General features: G+C 46.5%; 1 protein-coding gene across 4 annotated transcripts in view; it reads left to right on the forward strand.

Annotated features, from left to right (window-relative positions):
• The window catches only part of LOC119979737 (CREB3 regulatory factor-like), a 131,225-nt gene that overhangs the window by 13,986 nt on the left and 99,227 nt on the right, over positions 1–18,012 (forward strand). For 3 of the 4 annotated variants that reach the window (XM_038822324.1, XM_038822328.1, XM_038822329.1), the window contains exon 2: positions 1,702–1,791. The gene's annotated coding sequence lies outside the window, so the exon portion shown is untranslated. Of the gene's footprint in view, positions 1–1,701; positions 1,792–15,858; positions 16,000–18,012 lie in introns of all 4 variants that reach the window. The other variant, XM_038822326.1, reaches the window with a different exon arrangement.

Raw genomic sequence — 18,012 nt, forward strand, 5'->3', positions numbered from 1 at the left:
TTTCCCCCCCCCCCCGTTCTCCCTTCCCCCCCCCCCCCCCGTCTCCCTTCCCCCCCCCCCGTCTCTCCTTCCCCCCCCCCCCCCCGTCTCTCCTTCCCCCCCGTCTCTCCTTCCCCCCCCCCGTCTCTCCTTCCCCCCCCCCCCGTCTCTCCTTCCCCCCCGTCTCTCCCCCGTGCTCTCCTTCCCCCCCGTCTCCCTTCCCCCCCCCGTCTCTCCTTCTCAACCCCCCCGTCTCTCCTTCACCCCCCACCGTCTTCCTTCTCCCCCCCCCGTCTCTCCTTCTCACCCCCCGTCTCTCCTTCTCACCCCCCCCCCGTCTCTCCTTCTCACCCCCCCCCGTCTCTCTCTCCCGCTCTCCCTCTCTCTGTGTGTGTCTGTCTCCCGCTCTCTCTGTGTTTGTCTGTCTCCCTCTCTCTGTGTGTGTGTCTGTCTCCCGCTCTCTGTGTGTGTCTCTCTCCCGCTCTCCCTCTCTCTGTGTGTGTCTGTCTCCCTCTGTGTGTGTGTGTGTGTGTGTCTCTCTCCCGCTCTCCCTGTGTGTGTGTGTGTCTCTCCCGCTCGCTCTCCCTCTGTGTGTGTCTCTCTCTCCCGCTCTCTCTCCCTCTCTGTGTCTCTCTCTCCCGCTCTCTCTCCCTCTGTGTGTGTCTCTCTCCCGCTCTCCCTCTGTGTGTGTCTCTCTCCCGCTCTCCCTCTGTGTGTGTCTCTCACCCTCTCTTTGTGTGTGTCTCTCCCGCTCGCTCTCCCTCTGTGTGTGTGTGTCTCTCTCTGTGTCGCTCTCCCTCCCTCTGTGTGTGTGTGTCTCTCTCCCGCTCTCCCTCTCTCTCGCTGTCTCTCTTCCGCTCTCCCTCTTTCTCTCTGTCTCTCTCCCGCTCTCCCTCTCTCTCTGTGTGTCTCTCTCCCTCTCTCTGTGTCTCTCTCCTGCTCTCCCTCTCTCTGTGTCGCTCTCCTGCCCTCCCCTCTCTCTCCTTCCTCCCTCTCATTCTTTCCCACTTATTTTCTCTTTTATTTGGTTGTTTTCTATTTCTTTCTGTCTTAATATCTTTCTCTTTTACTCTCTCCTTTCCCTTTCGCTTTCTCTCTCCCTCTCATTTGCTTTTCTTTTCTTCCTTTGTCTCTCTCCCTTTATTATCTCTCTCTCTTCTCTCCCTTTTTTTCCCTCGCTCTCCATTTTTACTCTCCCTTTTTCCTCCCTCCTTTTACTCCTTTCTTTCTCGCCTTTTTTTCTCTCTCCTTCTTTTCTCTCTCCCTTTTTCTCTCTTTTTTTATCCCTCCCTTTTCACTCTCGCTCCCCTTTTCACTCTCGCTCCCCTTTTCTCTCTCGCTCCCCTTTTCTCTCTCGCTCCCCTTTTCTCTCTCGCTCCCCTTTTCTCTCTCGCTCCCCTTTTCTCTCTCGCTCCCCTTTTCTCTCTCGCTCCCCTTTTCTCTCTCGCTCTACCCTTTTCTCTCTCGCTCTACACTTTTTTTCTCTCTCGCTCTACACTTTTTTTCTCTCTCGCTCTACCCTCTCCTTTCACTTTCTCTATTGTCTCTCTCTTTATTTCTCTTTCTGGGTTATTTGCAGTATTTATGAAATATTGTCTAAAACCTGTTTCAAAAATTGAGTGGTGGGGCAGTTTGCAAATTGCAAAGTCGGGATAACAAGGGAAGCTGACATTTCAGAGGGGTTTGACACTTGTGACATTTGACACTCTTATTTTTCTCTAGGCTGGAACCCGCCTGTGACAGCATCGGGATTAGCAAAATAATTTACATTGCAATGAGGAGGCGATTCAGAACTAAACAGCCAAGGTGATGGTAAGTAGATTCTTGGTGACTAGATTTTTACAACATAAATGTACTGTATATTGTTACATCAAAGTAAACTTTCTAGGAGTCTGTGGCCTTGACCTTTGTGCTTTTAAGAGCTGAGGCTATTTATGCTAATACCATGGGGAGGAAAGAGTAGGTTAAAGTTCACTGGTCTTGATGTTTGGTCCTTTCAGTGCCTGGATGTTTCTGTGGGTGTTGCTGGATGATGCAGAATTCCAGCTCGTTTAATGCTGAGTCAAAGTGCTCCACTCGAATGGCATCCCTTCGGACTGGCTTTACGAAGGCTGATGCTGCAAATCCTTAATGCTTACATTGTGCTGTTTACTCTGATATCTGCTCAACTCAGACAATCTAATATTTATTTTTGCTAGCATCCGGTTCCCTCTTTGCTTTTTTCAATTTTACTTCCATTTAAATTATTGGAAATGGTTTTTAGTGAGGAAAATACTTTTCAATTATTATTGTGGAGAGTATATTTTTCCCCCTGGATATGAGGGGGAAACATTAAGAAAAACAAAATAACATTATCGTTGCCCCCCCCCCCCCCCCCCCCCCCTTTCTCCACCCCCATTTATACTTTTCCCCATTGTGTGCTGTGATTAATAGGGTAAATCACAGGGATTTGAATATCCTTGGGATGGAATTCACTGTGGAGGTGTATTGCAGATCACTCGAAGTCCGGGTTGCTATGGCAACACGCACTTTTGCATGTTGCTGTCTACATACACAGTGATGGTAGAGGCTCCAACCTTTTCATCACATGGCTGATCAGGAGTCTCTCCTGCCTGCCCTTGGCATGTGTTGGAAGGATTTACAAGTCTATACTCAACCTGTTTGACTGCTTGATGAAGTCACCTTCCTTGGCCATCGAGACCCGAGGCGGGACTTGAACCCAGAGCTTCCGACTCCGATACCCCCTGCACCACAAGTCCACCCTCATTGTGGGGAAATGCATGCTATTTAAAATGGGGGCAATCAAATCTAACCAGGAACTATTACTTGTGTGGAAAGGTTAATGTGCATGAAATGCAAGAGAGATTCGGTCGACTGGGCCTATATTCACTGGGATTTGGAGAATTCTGAGAGACCGAATTAATCTGCATTTGGAGAGTCCGGGATTAATCAACAACAGTCAGCATGGTTATGTTAAGGGCAGATCCTGCCTGACCAACTTGATTGAATTTTTCAAAGAGGTGACCAGATGTGCAGGTGAGGGCAATGCATTTGACATAGTCTACCTGGACTTCAGCAAAGCTTTTGATAAGGTTCCACATGGGAGGCTGATGGCGAAGTTAAGAGCCATGGGATCCAAGGAAATTTGGCAAATTGGATCCAGAATTGGCTAAGTGGCAGGAAGCAGAGGGTGGTGGTCAAGGGGTGTTTTTCCGACTGGAAGCCCGTGTCCAGTGGGGTCCCGCAGGGAACCAGTGTTGGGGCCCTTGCTGTTTGTGGTTCATATGAATGATTTAGACATGAATGTAGGAGGGTTGATCAGTAAGTTTATGGATGATTCAAAAATTGGCGGGGTGGTAAATAGTGAAGAGGATTGTCTTAGCTTACAGGACGATGGGCAGGCTGATGGGTGACAAATGGATTTCAGTCTGGATAAGTGTGAGGCTTGGGAAGGACAAACAAAACTAGGGAATACATGATGAATGGCAGGACCCTCAAAAGCACCGAAGATCAGAGGGACCTTGATGTGCACATACATCAGTCCCTTAAGGTAGAAGAGTGGGTGGATACAGTGGTTAAGAAGGCATATGGTGTACTTGCCTTATTAGCTGAGGCATAGAGTTGAAGAGCAGGGAGGTTATGCTGTAACTGTATAAAACGTTGGTTAGGCCACAGCTAGAGTATTGTGAGTAGTTTTGGAATCCACATTACAGGAGAGATGTGATAGCACTGGAAAGGGCGCAGAGGAGATTTACCAGGATGTTGCCTGGGCTGGAGAGTTTTAGCGATGAAGAGGCTATGACAGGTGAGGACCTTGAGAGGATTGTTATCACTAAGGAGGTAGTGATGGGCAAGCTAATGGGGCTAAAGGTAGACAAGTCTCCTGGCCCTGATGGAATGCATCCCAGAGACAAGTCTCCTGGCCCTGATGGAATGCATCCCAGAGTACTAAAAGAGATGGCTAGGGAAATTGCAGATGCACTAGTGATAATTTACCAAAATTCACTAGACTCTGGGGTGGTCCCGGCGGATTGGAAATTAGCAAACGTGACACCACTGTTTAAAAAAGGAGGTAGGCAGAAAGCGGGTAATTATAGGCCAGTGAGCTTAACTTCGGAGGTGGGAAGATGCTGGAATCTATCATCAAGGAAGAAATAGCGAGGCATCTGGATGGCAATTGTCCCTTTGGACAGACACAGCATGTGTTCATAAAGGGCAGGTCGTGCCTAACTAATTTAGTGGAATTTTCTAAGGGCATTACCAGTGCGGTAGATAACGGGGAGCCAATGGATGTGGTAAATCTGGATTTCCAGAAAGCTTTAGACAAGGTGACACACAAAAGGTTGATGCATAAGATAAAGATGCATGGCATTAAGGGTAAAGTAGTCGCGTGGATAGAGGATTGGTTAATTAATAGGAAGCAAAGAGTGGGGATTAATGGGTGTTTCTCTGGTTGGCAATCAGTAGCTAGTGGTGTCCCTCAGGGATCAGTGTTGGGCCCACAATTGTTCACAATTTATATAGGTGATTTGGAGTTGGGGACCAAGTGCAATGTGTCCAAGTTTGCAGACGACGCTAAGATGAATGGTAAAGCAAAAAGTACAGAGGATACTGGAAGTCTGCAGAGGGATTTGGAATTGGATAGGTTAAGTGAATGGTCTAGGATCTGGCAGATGGAATACAATGTTGACAAATGTGAGGTTATTCATTTTGGCAGGAATAATAGCTGAAGGGATTATTATTTAAATGATAAAATATTAAAACATGCTGCTCTGCGGAAGGACTTGGGTGTCCTAGTGCATGAGTCGCAAAAAGTTGGTTGACGGGTGCAACAGGTGATTAAGAAGGCGAATGGAGTTTTGTCCTTCATTGCTCGAGGGATGGAGTTTAAGACTAGGGAGGTTATGCTGCAATTGTATAAGGTGTTAGTGAGGCCACACCTAGAGTATTGTGTTCAGTTTTGGTCTCCTTACCTGAGAAAGGACGTACTGGCGCTGGAGGGTGTGCAGAGGAGATTCACTAGGTTAATCCCAGAGCTGAAGGGGTTGGACTATGAGGAGGGATTGAGTAGACTGGGACTGGACTCGCTGGAATTTAGAAGGATGCGGGGGGACCTTATAGAAACATATAAAATTATGAAGGGAATAGATAGGAAAGACGCGGGCAGGTTGTTTCCACTGGCAGGTGAAAGCAGAACTAGGGGGCATAGCCTCAAAATAAGGGGAAGTAGATTTAGGACTGAGTTTAGGAGGAACCTCTTCACCCAAAGGAATTCTATGGAATTCCTTGCCCAGTGAAGCAGTTGAGGTTCCTTCATTGAATGTTTTCAAGATAAAGATAGTTTTTTGAGGAATAAAGGGATCAAGGGTTATGGTGTTCGGGCCGGAAAGTGGAGCTGAGTCCACAAAAGATCAGCCATGATCTCATTGAATTGCGGAGCAGGCTCGAAGGGCCAGATGGCCTACTCCTGCTCCTAGTTCTTATGTTCTAAGAGAGATTGGCTGGAATGGGGATGTTTTCCTTGGAGCAGAGGAGATTGAGGGGGGATTGAGATGTATAAAATTATGAGGGGTTTAGATAGAGCAGACAGGAAGACATTTTTCCCTTGGTGGAGGGATCAATGACTAGGGGACACAGATTTAAAGTAAGGGGCAGGAGGTTTAGAGGGGATGTGAGGAAAAACCACCTCGCCCAGAGGGTGGTGGGAGTCTGGAACTCGCTGCCTGAAAGGGTGGTGGAGGCAGAGACCCGCATTCCATTTAAGTATTTAGATGCACATTTGCGATGCCAAAGCAGACAAGTCTATGGTCCAAGTGCTGGAAAATGGGATTCTAATCGTTACGTGTTTGACCGCCGCAGATGTGATGGGCCGAAGGGCCATTTCTGTGCTGTAGAGGGTGGGGAACCTGTGGAATTCACCACAGAAGGCAGGTTAGGCCAAGTCACTGAAACTATTTATGAAAGAAACGACTCGTCCCATAGTGCTGGAGTATGATGTTGAGGTAAATGATCAGCCGTAATCTTATTGAATGGCGGAGCAGGATCGATGGGCCGAATGGCCGACTCCTGCCCTATTCCCTATGTTTCTATGTCGATTTTTCTAAATAGTATATTGCTGAAAAGAGGCTTGAAAATCTCCTTTTTCAATAAAGAGATCTGAGGGTCCTGATTGACAATAATGAAGCTATTGCAACCATGTCCAGCAGTTGTGAATAAAGTAAATCAAATGTTGGAATGTGGTAAAATGTTGATACTTTAGCTCAATAATGATAGTCATGCCCTTTCATAAATCATTGATACAACAACATACAGAATCTAGTGTATTGTGGCTGCCACGGTACAAAAAGGATATTGTAGCTATTGAAAGGTTACAGATGTGAGCATCCAGAATAATTAAAGGGATGTAAGGTTTGGAATATCAGGAGTGATTAGGTAAATTGGGTTTGTTCTCGTGAGAAATCAGAAGGTTGTGAGTTGGGAGGATTGTTGTTTCTCTGATTCTGAAGGGGCCAGATAACGGTGGCCATTGCATGAGTTAAAATAGTTCGCCAAAGAACTAGAGACAAAATGGAGAGATGCTCCCGGTTAAGGTGTGGAATGCTCTACCTTCAAGGATGGCGGAAGCAAAACTTGCAAACGACCATTGAACATGTTTGGAGAACTAAATTTGCAGGGTTGGCGTGGGGGCGGGGGCTGAAGGGTGCAAGGGACCAAAGTGTGAATAAATTGCACCACTTTTTCAAAAAGCTGACGCAGGCATGACTGGCCGAATGGCCTCCAGTGCTGTTGAATTCTCGGATCAAAACTATTGTGTCTGTCGCAGCGTAAGCAAAGGACCCAGCCAACAGCTGAAGAACTTTAGAATTGGAAATATGAATTTGCGGAAATTAGATTTGTGATCAAGTGGTCAATCTGTCCAATCGATTCCCACTGGAGACAGTGGGAGTGGAAATTATTGAACTATTTAAATGCAAGTCACCGGTTATTTTCAGAAAATTACATGGGGGGGAGGTGGCGGTGGGAGGTGCGGGGGGCGGGTTATTTTGGAGCCTTAGTTCCCAGAGTGCTGCCATACAGGGGGTTTCCCCAATACCTGCCTGGGCCTGCTGCACTCATTAACAGAGGGTGATAAGCAATTCCATTATTGACGCTGATGGAACCATCAATTCACGAGACACGTGCTTTAAGATATTAACAGTGGTTTTAATCTACTTAACTACAGAGCCAGCCTGTTACCCGTTGAACTCTCGATGAACTGCAGGCTGGCTCTGGACACGGTTATTTATACAACAGTCAAGGGGAGGAGTCGTGGGCGGAGCCAAGGGTGGAGCCCTGTACAAACTCCTGAGCATTCCCAGAGCTACTCCCCCTAGTGGTGTGATAACGCTACTGCGCTTACAATCGTATTGGTAAATACAATGTGAATTACTACTTTACATTCACCACAGACGCATTAAGTAGTTACCAGGATGATAGAAGGCAAACTAGATGGACCTTCTTCCTGTCTTCTAAAAAAAATTCTCTCCCTTTGAGGGAAGTTTTAACAAATGCCAACAATATCGTGCGCACAAAACGTCATGAAAGCTGAATGGCGCGTGTTGGAAAAACATGCCAACAAGAGGGGTTTCACACTTGTCAATCACCTGGACTTTCCAGGAGGGTTTAGTGATTTGGGAGCGGAATGGGCAGTGGAATTAATTTTGGATTGCTCCAGCCAAGAGCTGGCACTGATCTGAAGGGTTGCATAACCACCTCCTTGTCTGTGTCCTCTGTGATAAGATTACTTGGTATTTATTTCATTACTGTGGAGTGAAGCAGCTTATGGGTCAAAGCAGTCACGCCCTTTCCACTGTTGATTCTGTCTGTCTTCACAGAATTAAGGGAGGTACACAGAGAATATAGCCAGATTATGGATCTGCTCCTAGGTCCACGCCAGCATAAAAGGAGATGGATGTGGGACTGTGTGAGTTATAAAACCAAACGCTCAAACCCTTTGTGGGAGTGACTGATACCACTAAGGCTGAGAGAGTATCTATGGCAGACACAGATATATAACAGCCACACTTCCTCTACATAAGAGCTGAGGCCTCTAGCGTCCCCTGTAAATCACAAGGAAGTGCCGGGGTTTTTGCCCAAGGGTGGTATCATGACTGGTACAGGCTTGGAGGGCCGAAGGGCCTGTTCCTGTGCTGTTTTGTTCTTTGCAAATGCTTATTCATTACTGACTCACTGACCATTTGAAACAACCAATTATTAATGGCACCAACGTGGATTTCACCCCACCCTTGTCTGGGTGCAACTATAGGCGTTGTTGCTGAAGATAGGGGAACTGGCTAGGTGAGCTGATTCTTTTCCCAGAGGCTGCAGGCTTGCCTGCTCTCCCTGTGACTGGACTGGTCACATGGCCTGGACAGAGTAGAGGAGAATAAGGAAATGGGGGGGGATGCATGACAACCAAGGGCAAAAGGTCACTGTACATGAAGATTATGGGCGTGAGGTATTTACGGTATGCAAACTCTCACCCACTGATGTGTGAAATGAGTATCTCTGTGCCTGCACCACCAGGCCTGCCTGTGGCTGCTTGACAAGTAACAAGAACGGGTGGAAAAGTGTTTTCTTCCGGGCCATTCCCAGTGCTCAAGGCTCTGGATCAAGATGGTGGATTTATGCCTGAGCGCTTGCAGCCCATCAGCTTCTTGCCAATTACATTCTTCGCGCCGGTACGTAGAAGCTGAGTAATTTAAACATAGAGGGCTTCGCTTTTACATAGAATTACATGACACAGAAGTTGCAGTATATAATAGTTCAGCACCGAAGGAGGCCCATGGCGGCTCTTTTGAGGAGCAATCCAGTTAATTCAGGAACAGACCGTTTCCCCCCCCCCCCCCAGTTGATCAATGCCGGTGTTTGTGCTTCAGTTCTCTCGAGGCGTAGCAGTCAGGATTAATTAGTATTTCACGCTCTCTCCCCTTGCCCTGGCTTGCTTTCACCCTGTTGTATGTGCTGAGGAAGTGTGAGCCTTCTACTGTGCAGAGTATCTGCAGCTCAATAAAGGTGGTTTTGTTTTGGAGGAAGCTACTGCTCACTACTTGTTTACGAGTTGTTTCTGTCACATGGTTTTATCAAGATCTGAGGTTTGTTTTCATCTGCATGCAGGATATAAATTGAGCTTGTAAGCCATGACTATGTTTACTCTGACTCTGCATTCCTCGCCGCCTCCTTTTTGGAGCTGTGTTTTTCTTTTCTTGACCCCCCTCTCTACCTATCCTGAAGGTGCTGCATCTTTATTGGTTTGCAGTTACCACCAGGTTTTTTTCTGTCTGAGACTTCAGACTCTCTGGTTGTCACACTGGACTTTGTGTTCATATCCATCATCCACAAACATGCACACGTCATCAAGTCTGACTGGAAACCTGGCTGGTTTCCCCCCTCTCCGTTTGAAGTCCGTGTGAACAAATGTAGTAACATTTATGATACCCATTTCAGAGAAACTCGGCAGCGACGGGATTATGACTGGGCACTTCCTTTGGTTAGCAGCATGCAGTGCACCTACTCCGTGACATCAGCAAAGTGATGTTAGTTATTTTAATCCTGTGTTAGTAATAAGGTTTGTTTTAATACACCAGATCCCTATTTGTGCGAGGAATCACTCCTGGAGCGAAAGATCCTTTCCTCATAGTCTTACAAATTAAATAAAATATTGGGGTTTCTGTCTGGTACCCGAGTCACTGTTGGGGCCTGGTTCAGAATCACAATATAAATCTGAGATTGATGGGCGGCACGCCAGTGGTTAGCACCTCTGCCTCACGGCGGCAAGGACCCGGGTTCGATCCTGACCACGGGTCACTGTCCGTGTGGAGTTTGCACATTAATTGATTGATTTTGATTTATTATCACATTTACCAAAGTACAGTGAAAAGTATTTTTCTGCGGCCTAGGGAACATGCACAGTAGACAAAAAGAATACTCGACAGAGTACATTGACAAATAGTACATCAAATAGTACAAATAGTGAATGGTTACGGCGCAGAACAAGGGCCAAACAAAACAAGTTCATGAGCAAGAGCAGCATATGGTGTCGTGAATAGTGTTCTTACAGGGAACACATCAGTCCGAGGGAGAGTCGTTGAGGAGTCTTGTAGCTGTGGGGAAGAAGCTGTTCCTATGTCTAGATGTGTGGGTCTTCTGTACCTTCTGCCTGATGGAAGGGCCTGGAAGAGGGCAATGCCTGGGCAGGAGGGGGTCTCTGATAATGCTGTCTGCCTTCCTGAGGCAGCGGGAGGGGTAGACAGAATCAATGTGAGGGTGGCAAGCCCTATTCCATTTCTGTGCAGTTCTGACCAAACCTATTCTGTTTGAACTGACAGGTTTTTTTTTCTTCTTGTCGTTCATCCACAATTTTCAGGTGAGTGACACGATAGTCAAACTAGGAGAATATTTTATTGACAGTCGGGCTTTTAAGAGACTGGAAACCTTTGGGTGAAAAACCGAGCATTCTGGAAGCGTGTAACAACTCCACCAGCATCTAAAAGACCAAGCGACAACATTTGAATAGAGAGATCCAATTCATCAATCTGCCTGTTCTCTCTAGGGCCAGCACGGTAGCACAGTGGTTAGCACTGTTGCTTCACATCTCCAGGGTCCCAGGTTCGATTCCCGGCTTGGGTCACTGTCTGTGCGGAGTCTGCACGTTCTCCCCGTGTCTGCGTGGGTTTCCTCCGGGTGCTCCGGTTTCTTCCCACAAGTCCCGAAATATATGCTGTTGGGTAATTTGGACATTCTGAATTGTACCCGAACAGGTGCGGAATTTGGCGACGAGGGGCTTTTTACAGTAACTTCATTGCAGTGTTAATGTAAGCCTACTTGTGACAGTAATAAAGATTATTATTATGGGATGTGTGCGTCACTGACAGGGCCAGCATTCTTTGCCCATCCTAAATTGCCCTCGAGAGCTACATACTTGAATCGCTGTGGTCTGTATTAAGATGGGACAACTTGAGTGGGTGAGAGGGTGGTTAGAATCAATCACATTGCTGTACGTTAGTCTGAGGAAGGACAGCAGATTTCCTTCCCTACAGGGCACCAGTGAGCTGGATAAGTTTTTATGACAATCGATGGTACCTTCATGGTCACCTAAGATGCGCTTTCAATTCCAGTTATTGAATTTAATTCCACTGGCTGTCATGGTGGGACCAGGGCGTTAGCCTTGTCCTCTGGGTTACTCGTCCAATTGCCACTACACCACCATCTTCCCGACATAGCTGAGTCTGTAATCAGATGCTGCAATAGTTCTGCGGGTGGTTAAAGAACCAGTTGCCTGGTGACAGCCAAGGTGGTAGATTTTGTCACCTCGCTCTAGCACCATCTGTGAATAAACGCTAGCCAATGTCAGACACTCTACCCTATTTGTAGGCTCCTTTATTGACGCAGCCGGTCCTTCAGAAAGGGGGAGGAACTGTGAGCTGCCGATCATTGAGAAAGTGCTCAGGGCAGATTTGCTCAATAGCGAATGTGGACAATGTTCACGCTGATTCTTTAGCTTAGCATTAAAGAATCCGGGAGCGCAGTTACAGATTTTGTGTCTCCAATTGTGCGATGTGTGTGGAGGGATTTTGTGTAACTTGAGGGCGAATCAGTTGAATTGGATTAAAATGAATTGAAATTGGTTAAGAATCTCACACAAATGTATTGGCATGACATCAAAATACATTGCCTCTCCTCGGGAATATTATACCGAGGGGGAAAATGTGCTTTAGTGCTGGTGACCAATTTAGTCGAGACATTTAATGCGCTATTGTCAATTCTTCTTCTACTGTGTAGAGCCAAAAGGTAATAATAATAATCGCTTATTGTCACAAGTAGGCTTCAATGAAGTTACTGTGAAAAGCCCCTAGTTGCCACATTCCGGTGCCTGTTCGGGGAGGCTGGCACAAGAATTGAACCCACGCTGCTGGCATTGTTCTGCATTACAAGTCAGCTGTTTAGCCCACTGTGCTAAACCAGCCGCTTTTGCAAGTGGAAATTCAACATGAAGGGTATGAGACTTTAGCACACCCACAGTGCTGTTAGGGAGGGATTCCTGAAATTTGACCCATTAACTGTGGTATAGTTCCAAGTCAGGATAGTGAGTGACTTGGAAGGAAACTTGCAGGCGGTGGAGTTCCCATGCATCTGCTGCCCTTTTCCTTCTCGGTGGTCACAGGTTTGGAAAGTTCTGTTGAAAAGGCCTTTGTGAGTTGCTGCAGTGCAATTTGTAGATGGTACACACTGTGGCACTATGCGTTTGGTGATGGAGGGAGTGAATGTTTAAGGTAATTAATGGGGTGCTAGTCAAATTGGGCTACTTGTCCTGGATGGTGTCAGGCTTCTTGAGTGTTGTAGGAGCCAGACTTCAAGTAAGTGGAGAGTTACACTTCTGATTTGAGCCTTATAGGTCGTGGACAAACTTTGGGGAGTCAGAAGATGAGTTACTCGCTGTATAATTCCCAGCCTCTGGCTTGTTGTTTCGCCACCATATTTATATGGTGGGTCCATTCAGTTTCTGGTCAATGATCACCCCCAGAATATTGATAGAGGAGGATTCAGTCAATGGTCACCCCCAGAATATTGATAGAGGGGGATTCAGTGATGCCATTGAATCATAGAATCTACAGTGCAGAATGGCGAGTCAGATGGTTAGATTCTCTATTGTTGGAGAGGGTCATTCCCTGGCATTTGTGTGGGATGAATGTCACTTCTTGGTTAGCATTCCAAGCCTGAATGTTGTCCAAGTCTTGCTGCATATGGACGTGAACTGCTTCACTATCTGAGCAGTTGTGAATGGTGCTGAGTATTGTGCAGTCGTCAACAAACGTCCCACTTCTGACCTTATGATGGAAGGACGGTCATTGATGAAGCAACTGAAGATGGTTGGGCCTAAGACACCACCCTGAGGAACCCCTGCGGCAATGTCCCGGGGCTGAGATGATTGATCTCCTTTACGCTAAGTATGACTCTAAACAGAATTAACAGTGCAGTAGGAGACCATTCAGCCCATCGAGTTTGCACTGCCCTTGGAAAGAGCACCCTACTTAACCCTCTACTCAGTAACCCCACCTAACCATTTTGAACATAAGGGCAATTTAGCATGGATAATCCATCTAACCTGCACATCTTTGGACTGTGGGAGGAAATCAGAGCACCCGGAGGAAACACAGGTAGAACGTGCAGACTCCGCACTGAAAGTGACCCAAGCCGGGAATTGAACCTGGGACCATGGTGCTGAGAAGCAACAGTGCTAACCACTGTGCTACCGTGCTGGCCCTGTTGTTAATTACCTTATATCTGTGCCATCTTGTTCTTGGTCCAGCCACCAATGGGAGCAGATTTCGCCTCCCTACTCTGGCCAGACCTCACAAGACTTTGAATACCTCTATCAATTCTCCTCTCAACCTCATTTAAGTAAAACCGTCCCAATCCATCTGTGTAGCTGATGTTCCTCATCCCCTGGGACCAGCCTTGTGAATCTTTTTTGCTCACTCTCCTCGATGCCTTCACACCTTTTCAAAAGAGTGGTGCCTAACCGGGATGCTGAGGCCCAGTCTAGATCAAACTAGTGTTCGACAGTCTGTTGAGGAAGGTGGGAAATCTCTAATACAACTTCCAAATTGGGACTCTGACATGGCCTACTTTTTTTTTTTTAAATATTTTTATTCTCCTCCTTTTCACATTTTCTCCCAAATTTATACCCAACAATAATCAGTAACGAATGTGATGTCAATCCCCATATCAATAACAACAATCCCATCCTCCCACCAAACCCCAAGCCCGCATGTTAACAGAGACAACTGACAAAAAGGAATCAGGAATCACCCATGGTCACCATTAACACATACAGTCCCCCCCCCCCCCCCCCCCCCCCCCCCCCATGTACGATGTGAGCCAATTCTCGAAAGTGCACAATGAATAACGAACATGAATTGTAGAACCCCTCCATCCTTCCCCTCAGTTCAAATTTGACCTTCTCGAGTGTCAAGAATTCCAGCAGGTCCTCCCGCCACACCAGGGCACAGGGTGGAGAGGTTGATCTCCACCCTAACAGGATCCGCCTTTGGGCGATCAACGAGGTGAAGGCTACAATATCTGCCTCCGCGCAGGTTTCCAACCCCGGCTGGTCCGACACCCCGAATATGGCCTCCCGAGGGCCCGGGTCCAGTTTCATGTGCACTACTTTAGAGATGACCCTAAACACCTCCTTCCAGTAATCCTCCAGCTTTGGACAGGACCAAAACATATGAACTTGGTTTGCAAGGGCCCCCCCCTGCAACGTTCACGCACATCTTCTGCCCCCTCAAAGAGCCAGCTCATCCTCGCCCTTGTAAGGTGTGCTCGATACACCACCTTCAGCTGCATCAGCCCCAACCTCGCACATTAGGTGCAGGCATTCACCCTTTGGATCACCTCACTCCAGAACCCCTCCTCCATATCCTCTCCCAACTGGCAATGGCCTACTTGATCCCAAAGGCACATGGACAAGAACCATTCAGATATTAATCCTGTTGCCCATATCTAACTGGCTACACCCATAGTTGCAACTAAATCTTTAATCCATAATCTGATTCTTTTCGAGCTAATGAAGTCATCGTTGGTTGGAAGTCTGTTCCGTATTTCAACTGCTCTGTGGCAGGCAGACTGAACATCTTCGGCTTGTTTGAAGCTTGCCAATTTCATACTTCTGTTCCCTGTGTTTAAATAAGGTGTTGACACTTCCTAGCATTTTGGAGACCTCCTTGTCTGTATGGTAGGGACAAGAAATAAATGTATCCAATGAATCAGCATTCAGAGTGCTTCAATGCAGTGAATTATTTTGATGTTCAGACACTGTTACATAGGCGATGCACAAGTCACTTTGTATACATCAAGGTCTGACTGCAGTGTTTGGCTGAGTGAGGATTGTTGTCCAGGATACAGAAAGAACTACTTGCTCCTCTTCGAATATCGCCAGGGGATCTCTTATATCTGCCTGAACCACTGGGACAGGCTTAGTTTAATATCTAATTTCCTGATGATCACCCTGAATGTGCAGCAAAATTTCAGAAGTACTGAACCGTGTTAGTGTCAGCTTGGGTTCTGTGTTGTTGCGTAATGTCCCCTATTGCTCAGTACGTCGCATGCTCACCCTCGGAGTCAGAAAGTCATTAGGTTAGGTCCTGCTCTACAGACTGGAGCACGTAATCCAGGCTGACACTCCCAGTGCAGTAGTGAAGGAGTGTAACGAAGTCATCTTTGTTGGGAGTCTGCTGCATATGTCTACTGCTCTGTGGCAGCCATTAAACCAAGACCTGCCCATTCAGATGAATGTATAATACAGTATGTTACTATTTTGAAGAAATACCTCTGGTGTTATGATCACTATTTATCCCTCAGTTCACACCATCAAAACAGATTATATGGTCATTTTCTCATTGATATTTATTGGTTTGTGAGCAAATTGTCTCTTACATTAAATGGTAATTGCACTTTGGAAGTACTTTGGTTGTAAATTGTGTCGGGATATCTTGTGATTGTAAAATTCGTTAACTTTTAGTAGCACTGGGCGAAGGCTCACTATTTTACTGGAATTTTCTGTTTTAACTTCTCTTTTGCAGGCTTTGTGTTTTCAAGTCCTCGCCTCCTACCCTGGGGCCTGCTTCTTGCTCGTTATTCAACTGGCACTGCCCCTCTTTGCTTGGAGTTGATTTCTTTATTTTTCTAGCCCTGCCTTTTGCTCTCGTTCCCATGTAATTTGTCCATTTGTCAGTTCTGAAGAAGTTGCAAGATGCTGACTTGTCGTGTTCTCTTCTTCAATCCCACCCAATCTATTGATTTTCAATATTTTCCCCTTTTGTGTCGACATCCTAGGATTTGAACCTTCAACCCCTTGGCAAGACGAGAATTAGTGGAGGTCCGTAACCTGTTTTTTTTAAGTACTGAAATCCTCATGAAAATTCCAGAGCATATTCCATCTCTTCTGGTATCCTGTTAATGGCCTATCTATTGAAGGTAGGCTAACCAAAATTCTGTCTAAATCCATTTTCATTTTTCCCCCCAAAATTTAGAGTGCCCAATTCTTTTTTTCCAATTGAGGGGCAATTTAGCATGGCCAATCCACCTACCCTACACATCTTTGGGTTGCGGGGATGAAACCCATGTAGACACAGGGAGAATGTGCAAACTCCACACGGACAGTGACCTAGGGCTGGGATTCAAACCCGGGTCATCAGCGCCGTACTCCCAGTGCTAACCACCACGCCACGTGCCACCCCCTCTGATGCCCCTCGAATGTCAATGTAACCTGCCTCCACCACATCTCCAGGCAGTGCATTCTAGATCCAAACCACTCGCTGTCTGAATAAGTTCTTTCCTTAAACTTGTGCCCTCTCACTCTCGCTCTCTTTTCGAGCAGGAAAATTTCTTCCTATCTAATCTGTCCAGCCGCCTCATGGTTTTCAATATCTCACTATCAAATCCTGCATGAGAACTAGTCGGGTTCTATAAACATTCTTTCCAAATGTGATGATGTACTGAATGATTTGGATTTGTTTATGTTGGATTCCCTGATTGGGTTACACCAGCTGGACTTTGGGTCGTTCCCATCTACTGACTAGAGTTCTTGAAAATATTAAGGAATGTCATCCATTTTCTGAGGCATTTCCGTTGGGATTCTGGGATGCGTGCAACTGCTTTAATATGTTGAATAACAACTTGAAGCTTATTATCTTTTAAAGATTGAGAATCAAAGGGGGGAGGAATGGGAGCAATGTGCAAAAGGAAGAATTTGAAAAGAGGGTTGTGTTGGATGGATGGCGTGTTCGAAGTTGAGTGCTTTTAGGACAATTCTGAAGAGGTAGTGGGGCAGAGAGGTTTGAAGAAACTGGATGGAAGTATAAGGCTGGAAGATTGGAAAGATAGAATTGCATATGGAATGAGGGGAAGGAGAATTTAGTCCGGGGTGTGTGATTGGTGACGTTCCTGCTAAGTTCAGAAGGCAAAGTTGCATGGGGATTTGAAGATGTGGCTCGTGGATTTCGGATTGCCTATTTTACACCCGTGAACAAGTGGAATGGGACAAGTTCACCTCCCTGTTTGTCCTTGTGCTCAGGTTGATATGGGATTAGCTGGACAACATGATGGAGAAGCCAAGCAATGGAGAAATAGATATTTCTCCAGGCGGCACATACGAGAGTTTGAGACAGTGACAGATTTGGGGAGATTGTATTTGGGCCCTTTTTAAAAACCCAACTCTTGACCTAGCATTTGCCCACTCGTCCTATTCACCAAAGAAAGAACATGCCTACAGCACCTTTAATGACCTCCGAATTCCCCAAAGCACTTTCCAACCAATTAAGTGTTTTTCAAAGGCTTATGTGGAAATGCAGCAGCCAATTTTCACGAAGGGAGTTTCCATAAGTAGCAATGAGAGAGACTAGTAGATAATCTCTTTCCAGCAACGTTAGTCTAGTCCACTGGGAGAACTCCCCTGCTCTTCTTCAAAGAGTGCCGTGGATCGCTTATGTCCGCCTCAGAGGTTTATCATCCCCTCTGAAAGGTGGAACCTCCAATAATGCAGCTCTCCTTCCGTACCGACAGAGAGCACTGGCAGAGCTACCTTGAAAAATATGTGTGCTGTTCCATGCTGCACTGAAGTGCGTTTGAACCTACTACCTTTTCACGAGGAGGTAAGTCTACATGGCCAACCTGTTTGTCCTTCGGGGTGAAGATGACTCTGTTAATTCACTACGGTGTTTGATAGGGTTCCGGTGGGTGGCTAGGTGATTGTTGCGGGGCTTAGTTAGCTCAGTTGGCTGGATGGCAGCTCTGTGATGCGGAGTGATGCCAACATGCAGGTTCAATTCCCGTACCAGCTGAGGGTATTCATGAAGGCCCTGCCTTCTCAACCTTGCCCCTCGCCTGAGGTGTAGTGACCCTCAGGTTAAATCACCATCAGTCAGCTCTCTGTCCTCCGGGACATTTCATTTTCAGGTCATTGTTGAGGCTGACTTGTGTCCAGAAGAT

The sequence above is a fragment of the Scyliorhinus canicula genome, chromosome 16, assembly GCF_902713615.1.
Source record: "Scyliorhinus canicula chromosome 16, sScyCan1.1, whole genome shotgun sequence".
Classification (NCBI taxonomy): Eukaryota; Metazoa; Chordata; class Chondrichthyes; order Carcharhiniformes; family Scyliorhinidae; genus Scyliorhinus; species Scyliorhinus canicula.